Source organism: Oryx dammah, unplaced genomic scaffold (genome assembly GCF_014754425.2).
Source record: "Oryx dammah isolate SB20612 unplaced genomic scaffold, SCBI_Odam_1.1 HiC_scaffold_17, whole genome shotgun sequence".
Classification (NCBI taxonomy): Eukaryota; Metazoa; Chordata; class Mammalia; order Artiodactyla; family Bovidae; genus Oryx; species Oryx dammah.
This window is the reverse complement of record NW_024070201.1, coordinates 53,492,364-53,504,648: the sequence shown is the minus strand read 5'-3', so window position 1 is coordinate 53,504,648 and position 12,285 is coordinate 53,492,364. Positions and strand designations below refer to the sequence as shown.

The 12,285-nt window shown below is 44.9% G+C and overlaps 1 long non-coding RNA gene across 2 annotated transcripts; it reads left to right on the top strand.

Annotated features, from left to right (window-relative positions):
- Positions 1-2,399: 2,399 nt before the first annotated feature.
- On the top strand, positions 2,400-11,301 carry LOC120876824. Of its 2 annotated transcripts, XR_005724214.1 has the most exons (5): positions 2,400-2,845; positions 3,302-3,425; positions 4,479-4,577; positions 10,346-10,465; positions 11,191-11,301. It is a non-coding gene; the product is annotated as an uncharacterized LOC120876824 (long non-coding RNA). The 2 variants fall into 2 exon arrangements; XR_005724215.1 differs by lacking the exon at positions 3,302-3,425.
- Positions 11,302-12,285: the final 984 nt, after the last annotated feature.

The following is a 12,285-nucleotide window of genomic DNA, read 5'->3' as shown; positions in this document are numbered from 1 at the left end:
CTACTGTAATCAAATGTTCTTCTGTAGCCAGCTTTTTGTGGCCAGAAAAAGCAAAGTAATTTTTAGTACAGATTAGCATAAAAATCTTCTAGATCAGTTTCAGGAAACAATTACTAGCTTAGAAACAACAATAAGTGTGATCTATAGGTTGGCTAAAGTGGCAGTTAATTTCCAGACCTCTTTACATGCCCCTTATTTCTTACCATGAATAGTATATAAAAAGAATACTTAACCACTGTATTTGGTTTCATAAATTATTTGGACAGGGTGAACAACAGACTTCAAAACTAAGTAGAGGTAGTAAATCTGCCCTTTTTAATGAGTTTGAATTTACAGTAGTAGTTTAAACATCTGGAAGTTTAAAGTTTTAATTCATTCCAAATGTTCAACAAGGATATACTGCAAAAAGGATATTATAATTGAGGGATCAAGAAAACTACTGTTGACTCAATCTGAAGCCTTTTCTAATTTTCTCTATATACATTAATCACATAAAACTTGAGAGGCTGACAGTTCAAAAAGAGAGGAGATGGGCCCAAATATCCAAGTTGGCATGCTTACAGGAAAATAACTTTTAAAAGAGGGCATGGTTCTAACAAAGATGAAGTTTAAATGCTGTTAATTAACGTCTAAAATGTGGCCAGGTAGTGCTTCTGTGTTCTGTGTTCTGTGCTTCTTGTGGATATGAGGTGGGTTTTTCTTCTGTTATTATTTAAACTTAATTTAAAAGACCCCAATCTTTTGACTTCCAGATTGTAATTTTAAAAATCTTTTTGGCCATGCTGTGTGGCATGTGGGATTTTAGTTCCCTGACCAGGGATCAAACCCTGGAGTAGCAGCATGTGTCCCCTGCAGTGGAAGCATGGAATCTTAACAACTGGACCACTACTGGGGAAGTCTCACTAAATTGTAATTTAATGCATTTTGTTAATCCAAGAATCTGGTCTGCTGCCAGCTTGGTCTAGCAAAAGGCCAAAATTTGTTTAGTGCACAATTCTTAAGTGCCTACTGGATACTTGTTAGGTTTTAGTTTAATTTTCTTAGAGCAGGGTTGCAGCAGCAGGAGCTGTGCTCATCATTGTCCAGTAGCAGCTGCTGCAAGCAAGAGTTCTCACTGAATTTCAGTGCTGTGCTCAAGCACTTTACCTGCATTGTCTCCTTTAAACTTTTCCACCTATGAAAAAGGTAATATTATCCCTAATTTTTCAGGTGAAAACCTCAGGATTCAAAGGCCACACAGCTAGTGAAAGATGAAACCATATTTTTAACATGATGTAAAGATTGCAAGTCTAATTCTTTGCCTCATATTTGCTTTTCATTCTTACTTCAAATATTGTATTGAAAGCCTGTGATGTTCAATCTGAATTGAGCCTCAGGCATGAGACTAGGGTTATGGATACAAAGATGAATGAGATGAAGCCCATGCCGTGGCTTTAGAGGTAAGATGGAGCCCATATCCTCAGGGAGCTCAGTCACGTGGGGGAGCCAGACATGCACGCCCGGAGCAGGACTAGGATAGGGTAACCCTATCACTGATCATCCCGACCAGGGCACTTTTGATGGTGTAAAGTGGAGTGAAGTCACTCAGTTGTGTCTGACTCTGCGACCCCGTGGACTGTATAGCCTACCAGGCTCCTCTGTCCATGGGATTTTCCAGGCAATAGTACTGGAGTGGGTTGCCATTTTGATAGTGTAAGGGGTCACTATTACTAGTTAGTGCCACAACAACAGAGCAGGACTGCCTGGAACAAACCGGACTTAGTCACCCAGCTTCAGAAAAACCTATGGTGTGAAGGGAGGGCCCTGAGCAGCTAGAGGAGGTGATGCCCTAGCTAAACCTAGAGGAGAGTGAGACGTGCTCTTGTCTCATCACCCTTACACCTTTGCTGTTCATCTTCAGATTTCAGCTGAGAATCACTTTTCCCTAGGGCCTTCCCCTCCCTTGAAATCTGAGTCAAGTGTCCCTTACACGACCTCTCAGTTTTGCCTGGTTGGATCTTCTACTAGATGTAAGTCCAGCAAGAACCTATGTGGGTCCAGCACATCTCCCTGAATATAGCTAAGAGTAGATGGCTAACGTTGAGTATAGAAATTCAAAGGCTAGGCAACAGCTTTTGCAGAAATCTATAAAAACAGCAACGTTTATTTTCTCATATATTACCTCATCTAATTAATGAGTGATAATGGTATGTAAAAGCCAAATTGACCACTAACATAATAAGCGATCCATTTGGAATAAGTTTGAAGCCACTGAGAAAGTAACATTGCTAAGAGAAGATCCACCTTTGAAAATGGTATGTACAGTGTTCTTGCCTGGAGAATCCCAGGGACGGCAGAGCCTGGTGGGCTGCCGTCTTGGGGGTTGCACAGAGTCGGACACGACTGAAGCATAGCATGGGACCACATAACCCCCAATATTTTTTAAGTTAACCTCTTACTTCCTTCTCAAAGAAAATGTGACAATTTTATTTTAGTATAGAAAATAAATCCATATAATGTGGATCATCTCTTGCCCTCTCCCACCAAAAAAAAAAAAGCCCCAGATGATCATTCTGATATTCAGTATGCTATATAAGGTTTTTAAGATTGCTAATTAAGAAGCGATAGTTCTTAAACCAGTATTATACATATTAAAATCTGCATGGTTGTAGAAGCTTTAGAGCAGCAGAATTGTATAGCCAGCACTTCATTTTACAGACGACTAAATGGGACAGCTTGCTTAGGATCACACCACTCGGTGGTGGCAGAGGCCGGGGAGAGCAGAAGTGCCTGACAGTGCCACGGTCTGTCCCGCCACACAGCCAACACTGAAGATGGAAAGCCTGAGAGAACCGTTTCTTGGCAGGTGAGCAGTGTCCACCCTTAAAACTTATTAATGTAAACGGTAATCCCATCAGTATGTCAGCTTTATAGGAGAGAGATTTATTATACAGGCCAGCGCCTGGGGTTAGTTCTTGGCACATTGCTATTTTGTGTTACCGTAAAATTTTGGTTTTTAAAAATATTTGGTATTGCTTACATCTTATTTGGCAAATTCCTATTCTTGGTATGATTATTTTTCTTTGGAATGGTACATGCGGTTAGATTGTGGGTTTGCAAAGCCTTTTTCCTAAAAAATGAGATGTTGAAAACTTTCCTTATAATTGTGTCTTGTGGGATTTGGACTTCCTTTTATTAATAGCAACTACTATATATTGAGCACTTACTATGTTCCAAGCGTTGTATTAGGCACTTTGTATGAATCATTTTATTTAGGCTCACAGTAACCTGAGCAAGTAGGTGTTACTATCTTTGTTTTTAGATTTGAAAGTGACTTGCAAAAGGCCATTCAGCTGTGGAGTGAGAGTCAAATCCTGACCAACTGATGCTGGTAGAGCAGACTGCTTCTCAGAATGGAAATCCTCACCTTAAAAAAAAACAAAAAGGTGTGAAAAGACTGGGGTGGAAGGAAGTACATCAAATTACTAACGTTTGTTTCTAGGTGGTGAGAGTATGGGGAATTAAATCTTTTCCTTATTTTCTACAACGTATTTATTTTTCTCATCTTTGGAAGGATTGTGTAGCATTCTGAAATGGCAAACTCAAGATTAGTTACATGAAAATTTTTCTTCCAAAAGATTTGTTGCTGTTTCCAGTTTCATTTAATATACATCATGACAAGCATTATGCCAAGTGTTTTGTCTACAAAGATAAGTCATTGACCCTGGTGCCCAGTTGTTAGGCCGCTGATTCTTCAAGTCCCAGCTCAAGTGCAAGCAAATCAGTTGCTCCCAGTTACTTCTCAGGACCTCTGCTATTATCACCTCAGTTCAAACCCCTGTCACCTCTCACTTACCTTTTTCTCCAAGTCTATTTTCCATGTAACAGGCAGAGTTATCATGAACCTCCTCTTCTCAGACCCTTCCAGTGGTCTTAGGCCAGAATCCAAACTCTGACCATGACCCTAAGGCCCTATGTAACCTAGTCCATGCCTACCTCTGGTCACATTTTCTAGTCTGATTCTTGTTCACTCTGCCCAGCTATGATGATCACTCATTAGGCTCATTCAGAGAAGCCTGTTCACAGCCTTTACACTTGCTGAGCCTTGAAAGCTGTTAGCCCAATTAACTCCTAGCTCTTTTTTTGCACTATTCTGATTTTTGCTTAAATATTATCTCCACAGTACAGCTTTCTCTGATGACCCTTTTGAAACTAGCCTATCTTTTTCTAGAAATGAGTTGACTTCCTACATTCGTGTATAAGTTCTGCAAGGGCTGGGAGATTGTAGTGTTTGCTGTGGCTGTATCCCACTGCCTTAGTAGTGCCTGACATGTCGCTGGTGCTCCATATTTGTTGAATGAATGCACAAATGATGTGTTCTAGGATCAGTGGAAAATTCAGAGTGGCTGGAAGATTCAGGGGAAGGGAAAGAAACTGGAGATAAAAATGTAAAGGCAATTAGGGACCAATCCATGAAAACCCTTGTAATTTATGCTTAGGAGCTGGCCATTACCCTCTGGTCAGAGGAATCCTCCAAGAGATGCTGAGCCTCAATCCCTTGTCTGTGTGAACTGGCCATAGGCATGGAACCTTCAAAGGTGAGATGTGTGGTAAAGTCTGGCCTGCAGTTTCTGGGCATGTTTAGAAAAAGAGAACATGGTTGAACTAAAAAGCAAATCCCACATTGGTCACTGTTAATCATAATTAATAGCGTCTGTGATTTGTATAATCTTTCTTCCAAAGTGTTCCAAGTCTTGAGACATGATCCCTTTGGTCCCCCCAGACCCTGCCACAATAACAGCCTTGGCACGTGACTCACCAGCCTCCCCTGCCATATAATACCCTTCTATTTATCACCTGTCTTACCCTTTCCTTTCCAAGTCAAGTAATTTTTGCCTTGTTTTTTTCTTCTCTTCCTTCCCTTCTCAAACCACAGCCCATATAATTTTCATTGCCCTCTTTAGAACCTGCTTGTGTCTCAGCTCCAACCTTTTTATAGGAAAGGGGAGCAGACCTGAAACAGTGTGGAAGGAGATGTGCATGGTTAATTTACCTCCGTTACATAGTGGCATTTTCCTCTGGGCTGCAGTTCATTTTCCAGCTTTGCAGTCCTCCTGAAGGACAGATCACTAAACACAAAGATGGCTGCTGGTGCTTTAGTCATTAGTGATCTCAGTTCTCATTGAGGTTAGAGTCCCTGCTGCTGCTAAGACACTCCTCATAGCATAAGATTTGTCAGTGTAATTAATAGAATTAAGGTATTGATTTCTGCTGTGCTTCATGTAATGACGCTTGTACTTAGGGAGGAATTTAATATTTATTTAGTGCCTCCTATATGCCAGGCACTGTGTAAGATGCTTAATGTATAATCTCATTTAGACTCATATTTTGATGAGGTTGATACTTTATCCCTATGAGAGAACTGAATTTCAAAGACATTATTTGCCTGCAGTCACATGGTCAGTGTCTGTCCAGAGCCAGAGCCTGTGTCCTTTTACACACTGCACAGCCAGCCCCAACCCTGCTGTAGCACTTGAGAGTGCACCAAGGGTCTTCACAGACATTGTCAATTCAGTCTTCATGACAACCTATAGGACTGGCAGAGTCATCCCCAGCTGACTTGTCACAATGCACCAGCCTGGGGACTTCCTCCAGCCCTACTGCCCTCTGCTTTGGAGTCTGGGGCTTGGGCAGGGACCCGTGCTTGTTGCTGTGCTGGGTGCAGGATTTGAACCCAGCTCTAGAAGAGTTAGATCATTGATGGGCAGTGTATGTGTTGTGGGGGCGGGGTGGTGAACAGACCACAGCCCCAGTGACATCAGTGACAGCAGGGGGGTGGGTTCTCATTCTCTGAGGGAGGCCTGGAAGAGCTGCTGTCCCTTTCCTGCTGGTGAGATTGGAGGCAGGCCTGGCCAAGACCTGGAAACATCAGAGTGAGAGAAGGTTGGACAACCCGGCCATAAGGAACAGGGGAAAGGGCAGAGGTCTGGTGTGAGGAGACCCAGTCCAAGGGCTGCTATTTGGAAGTTGTGGGGCCTTGAGCAAACCACTTCACCACTCTGAGCTCAGATGTCATGGTGTTTATTTTACAGTCATGGTCAGACCTCACCACAGCATGGAACACCACTTTCTCCAAGGCCAAGTGACTGCTAACGTGACGGCTAATCAGCTGGTTATGGTTATCGATCCCAGAACAAGCCTGAGCACTAATGAGAAGAACCTGGACACTCCCTTCTCTTCCATGCTCTTGAGAGAGAGGCTAGGCAAGTTGCTGCCCTTCTCTGGGTCTCAGTCTTCTCATCTGTTAAGGCAAGTTTGCAAATATCACTCATGATTGAGGAGAAAGTCAGCTCTGCGTTCTGTCATGTCCCTGCAATGCTGTGAAAGGAAAAACGCCTCTAGATGAAATTAGAAAGGATGAACTTCATGCCAAAGGACCTAGAAAGACTTCCTGGAGGAGTGTGGTTATGAGCTAGGTCACAAAGCCTGGATGGGGGTCAGCAGGGAAGGATGCAGGGTTTTGATGGACCGCTGGGACAGAGAACCAGGCAGCATCCCATTGCAGGGAGCACTACTGTCTCTTTCCTTCCCGTCTGACTCCATCAGCATCTCCCACATTCACAGCTCCCGCCCTCAATTCTCAATTCCAAGAGGCTGGTAGTTGTGAGACACACTTTTAATAATACCTTTGGAGAGAATTTAAAAAAAGGTCTATGTAAACAAACATTGGTTTTTAGTTGCATTTCAGTTTCAAAGCGATTAAATTAGAGGGAGAGAATGTATCTTAGCATTCAGAAAATACAGAATATGTCACTTCAGAATGAATACTACCAGAAACGTTTGTCTGCAGAGATTGAGACAGATGTTCACATTCTTGTTTTGCCACATACCAACTTTGTTATTCTGGGCAAGTTGCTTCAGTTCCCTAGGCATCAATTCATTTTTAAAATGGTCTATAAATTGCCTGGGCATAGGAGGTGAGCAGTTAAGGTGGTTTGAATTTGAATGTTGATTCATTTCGGAGAGAGATCTATAGAACATATTTTGTCTGAAATCAGAGGTTGCTATATTAAAAAAAAATAACTACATATATTGTGATTTTAGAAGAGCATAACACAGAGCAGTATTTCTCACTGAGGGGTGATTTTACCCCCCCACCCAAATGACATCTGGCAATGTGTAGAGGTGTTTTCGGTTGTTATAACTATGGTTGAGGGGGCTACTGGCATCTAGTATTCAGAGCCTACAGATACTGTTAAACATCCTACATTGCACAGAACAGGCCCCCCAAACAGGATTTTCTAGCCCCAAATGTGCATTGCACAAGAAATCCTGACATAGAGATTAAGAATATGGATTGAGATCTTCCCTGGTGGTGCAGGGGACATGGGTTCAACCCCTGGTTTGGGAAGATTCCACTTGCTGCAAAGCAAGCCCGTGTGCCACACCTACTGAGCCCTCAGACCTAGGGCCTGTGCTCCACAACAAGAGAAGTGCACGCACTGCAACCAAGAGTAGCCCCAGTTGCTGCAACTAGAGAAAGCCCATGTGCAGCAACAAAGACCCAGTGCAGTCAAAAACCAGAAAGAGGATTGTGGAGCCCAACTATCTGGTTTTGAACCCTAGCTCTGCCCCCTGCTAGAGCTTTGTAACCTTGGGTCAGTTAACTTGACCTCTGTCATCTGGGAAGGAATATAGTAGGTTTCTACCACAGAGGGTGCTTGTGACAATTTCTAGGACTAAATGTTGGTAGAGCATTTTGAATGGAGACTGCCTTCCACGAGGCAACCAGTGAATGTCCACTCTTTATTTTAAGCAATTGAATAAGCACTAGACTTTGTGAGAATACTGTGACTGGTACCAGGACCTCAGATAAGTTGCTTAACTCCTTGTTCCTCAGTTTCTCCATCTGTTAAAAAAAAAAGTGTTGTGGAGGTCAGATGAAATCATGGATATGACAGCACAAAGGAAACAGTGGAAAGTCTTACAGATACACTTGTATCATCATTGCCTCAACTCCAATAGGAGAATGTTCTAGGGGTGAAGCAATCGAGTCTCCTGGGCCAGGCTGTAACTCAGCAGAAGGGACAGCCAGAGAGAGGAGGTGCTCCGAGCAGCACATTGCGGGCCAGCAGTGGATTGTGCCTTAAGTATATCCTCAGCTGTGGATGCAGGAAGTCGCCTTTATTGCGCTGTTATGTGCAAACTGCACCCCAGCTTCACATACCACTTTTCCCAGAGGAGTGCTTGGAGAATCAGCATACACGCTTGCTCTGCAGGCTCTAAACTCAGAAACAACAGCTCAGATGGAAAGAGTGCCCTGAAAGCCCCTGGCCAGGGGTCTGTTCCTGTTCCTCCTTGGTCATCTGTGGCCCCAGTTTTCTCAGATGAGGAAACTGGATTGCCGGCCTGGACGCCAAGGCTTCCTGAAGTCTTGGCTCTAACCACACAGGATTGAGTCAGGATTATTATCATCCTTAACAATTACATCTGTAAACAGTAACCTAGCAGGGATTGTGTCAAGCAATTCACATAAATAAATTAATACAATTCTCAGAACAATTTTGTGAAACATTGAGTATTATGGCCTTATTGCTGGTGCTATCACTGAGGCTCAAAGACAGTAAGCAACTTGCCCAAGAATGCATAGAGCCAGATCCAGATCTCTCTTGACCAAACACCTTGTAGTATCACAAGCTGGAATGTGCAAGTGAAAGTCACTCAGTTGTGTCCAACTCTTTGTGACCCCATGGACTGTAGCCTGCCAGGCTCCTCTGTCCATGGGGATTCTCCAGGCCAGAATACTGGAGTGGGTAGCCGTTTCCTTCTCCAGGGGATCTTCCCAACCCAGGGATCCGACCCAGGTCTCCCGCATTGCAGACGGATTCTTTACCATCTGAGCCACCAGGGAAGCCCAGCAAACATCAAACACAATGAACAGATATTAAGTGCAAAGAGCCTGGCAAACACCAGGCACTTAATATCTGTTCATTGTGTTTGATGAATGAATACCCAAGGGCAAATCACAAAGTAACTTGTTCCTCATCCACCTCTGACCATCTTTGCCTCTTACCACCTCATCCCTTCTTGCCTGGATTCCTGGTGCCTCCTCTCTCTGGCTGAGACGGTGATACCCTCTTGGCAACAAGTCAAACTGTCTTTTAAGGGAACTTCAGTGACAACCACAGAGACTAGCTTTTCCCAGTACTCCATCTGCTGAGCCTGCTCTGTGCCAAGCACTGAGGGGGACTGGGGACACAGAGCTGAGTCATCCCCAGCACCTGAGGGGAATCTACATCTGTGGATGATGGGTGGGGGTGAGAGTAGAGACTGATGAGAAAAGCAGCTGGTCACTTGCAGAATGATCAAAGCAACCCTTGCAGGGAAAGGCTCAAGGAAGCCTTCCCTGGGGCTGAGGCTGCTTTTGAAATTTGCATACCTGTGCTTGGCACAGACTGGGCCACAGCTGCCTTCTCCCATCAGTCCCCGTTTATCCTTCATTCAGTGTGCTGACACTACACAGTGGAAAGCTTAAGCAGCAGCCTTTCCAGCTGCTCAGAATCCACACTGGGGTAAAAGGGGGTGAGAAACTGCTGCTGAAAACCTACTGTGTGCCAGATAACCTTCATCTACTTTGTTTAATTTAATACATGTAAGTAGTGAGGTAGACATACCCATTGTGGAGTGAGGGAAAAGAGTGTTCAGAGAGATTAGGCAATTTGCTGAAGGTTCCAGAGGAAATTGCTTTGAGGAAATAAAGTAGGTAAGTAGGAGAACTGGCCTCTCCATTTTGGATCCCTGTGCAGGTCCACTCTCATATGGCCTCTGAGCCATGTGTGTTCAGGTGTCTGTCAGGCTGAAGAGTCTGGGTGGGGAGTGAGGATAGCTTAGTTTCTACAGACCCCTGTGGGATCTCTGGTCAAAAGAACTCAGAGGATACCCACCTCCTAGGGAGTGCCCATGCAGACAAGGGCAAGAGCACAAAATGTGGCAAGACATCCCCAGATCCACATCCAAAGGTGGGCATTTTTCTTGGTGGGGCTTTGGATATGGATGAGGGCCCAGGGGAGAGGCTTTGGAGAGAGAGACCTCTCCCCTCTGCCTGGGACTGCCGAAGAGCAGGCCAACAAGCTGCTTTGGGGCCCTCAGTCAGATCTACGGAGCTGAAGTTGTGCTGCAACAACCATGATGAATAGATCTGCAGACATAGGTATGACAAGCTACTGTATCCCCACTCATTAACCCAATCACAGTCACCCCCAACACGCTAACCCTCCACTCATCCATCCTTCAGGCATCCCTTCCTCCTCTCTCCCTCAGGCATTCCTCTACTGTACTCAGTAATTTCTTTCTTTCTTTCAACAAGGGTCTGGGACACTTGTCAGGCATCTCTAGGATTTTGCCAGGATCCAAGAAGCCTTCATCATGGTGCAGAAAACATGAGACCCAAACCTTGACAGATGAGCTGGAACTTTGGCAGGAAGAAGTGGGTTAAAACAAGGAACAGTTCAGATGAAAGGGATGGTGTGAGCAAAGACAGAGAATCTGTAAAATCTGGGAGAAGGGTTAAGCAGTGATCTGTCATCCGCACTGGCAGAGCAGCATTTCCCAAAAATATTTGACCATGGAGCATCTTGTGAGATCAGTGACCTGAAGAATGCCCTTGAGGAAGTTCTTCGGTATCCTGTGTTTGCATGTGTATGTGAGAGAGAGAGGGAGAGAGGGAGGGCGGGCAGGAGGGAGGGAGAGAATATAGTGAGGGTGAAGGCATTTATGCTTGCTCCTAGAGATGGGGATTCGCAGCATCTAGTCAACAGAATACTAGCCCCCAGAGATGCTCTATGGAAACACTGTCCTGCAATTAGCATAGGAAGCTGCACGTGCAGTCTTCCTCAGGAACCACAAGGCACAGTAGTATTTAAAGGGCACCTCACCCCCAAATCCTGCACAAAGACACTTTAACTTTGCTTAACCCTACATGGACCAAACTTATTTCACCACAAATCCATTTGTTTCTGGGGACATCTTTATTTGGGGGACTAGGGGATTGATTTTGTTTTTTAAGTTAGTGTCTGTTTACAGTATGAATACATTTTTCAAACAGAGCAATGGGGTATGCTTTGAAAAGTTCTCCTCCCACCCTTGCTCCCTTGGTCTCGCAAATTCCTCCTTCCAGAGGAAGTGAAGTGTAACTTTTCCTTATTTTCCTAGGAATGGTTAAGAATCTTGCAATACAGTTGACACTGGTTTGATCCCTGGTTTGATCCCTGGTCTGAGAAGATCCCACATGCCTTGGGGTAACTGAGCCCATGTATCACAGCTACTGAGCCCACGTGCCCTAGAACCTGTGTTCCACAACAAGAGAAGCTTGCGTACTGCAACTAGAGAGTAGCCCCCGCTTGCCACGACTAGAGAAAGCCTGGGTGCAGCAACAAAGACCCAGCACAGCCAAAAATAAATAAATGAATTTTAAAAAATATTAAGGGAATTAGCATTTCGTCTGTTGGGTATGTTTTCTCCATTTGTCATTTGTCTTTTTTTTTTTTTTAATGTGGAAACGCTCACTTCTCAGTGAAGTGAAGTTGCATTTGAGTGCTGGCAGGAAAAGGAGTGGGGGTCCTAAGTCAGGTAGATAGTTCTCTTCATTGAGCCCCTACCTTGTTCCAGGCCCTGGGAATCCAGTGGTGAAGGAGACAAGCAGTGATGGCAGTGATGGGCGTTCGGCGTTAGGCAGTGTTCAGCGAGAATGTCACCGGGGCACCTCCGTGGCTCTATCTGATGAATGAGGAGGGACAACCAGGGTCCAGGCTGCAGGGGGAAGGTTCTGAGCAGTGACTCATACAAGTCTAAATCCCAAAGAGTTGGAGGTTTCAGAGGCAGGCTCCTGGAGCGCAGTCTGTCCTTGGGCAGTCTGTCCTCTGGCCCAGTTATGCCTGTGTGGATCTGGGAGCCAAGGAACAGCGTCCAAGGAGTCTCTTCGAGCCGCTGAGTAGACTGAAAGCTGCTCCACTAGGGCCTGCTCTAGGCAGGGATTTCCTCTCTGTGTATAAGGGAAGAAAGTGAGTCTTGGGCCTGAAGTCATCTGGCCAGTGGAGACTCAAACCGAGGTGTGAGTGGTCATGACTGGCCAGGGTGGCAATGAAGTGTGGCTCTCTGGTGGGAAGACAATGCTGACCTCTCCTGGAGGGAAGTCCTCTTCCTGCCTCTCCATAACCCTGTCCCTGTTCACACCTCTCCAGAGACTCAAAGACCAGGTGGTAGGCAGGTAGGGGAGGAAGGACCCTGGAGGGAGATAACAGGAGAGGG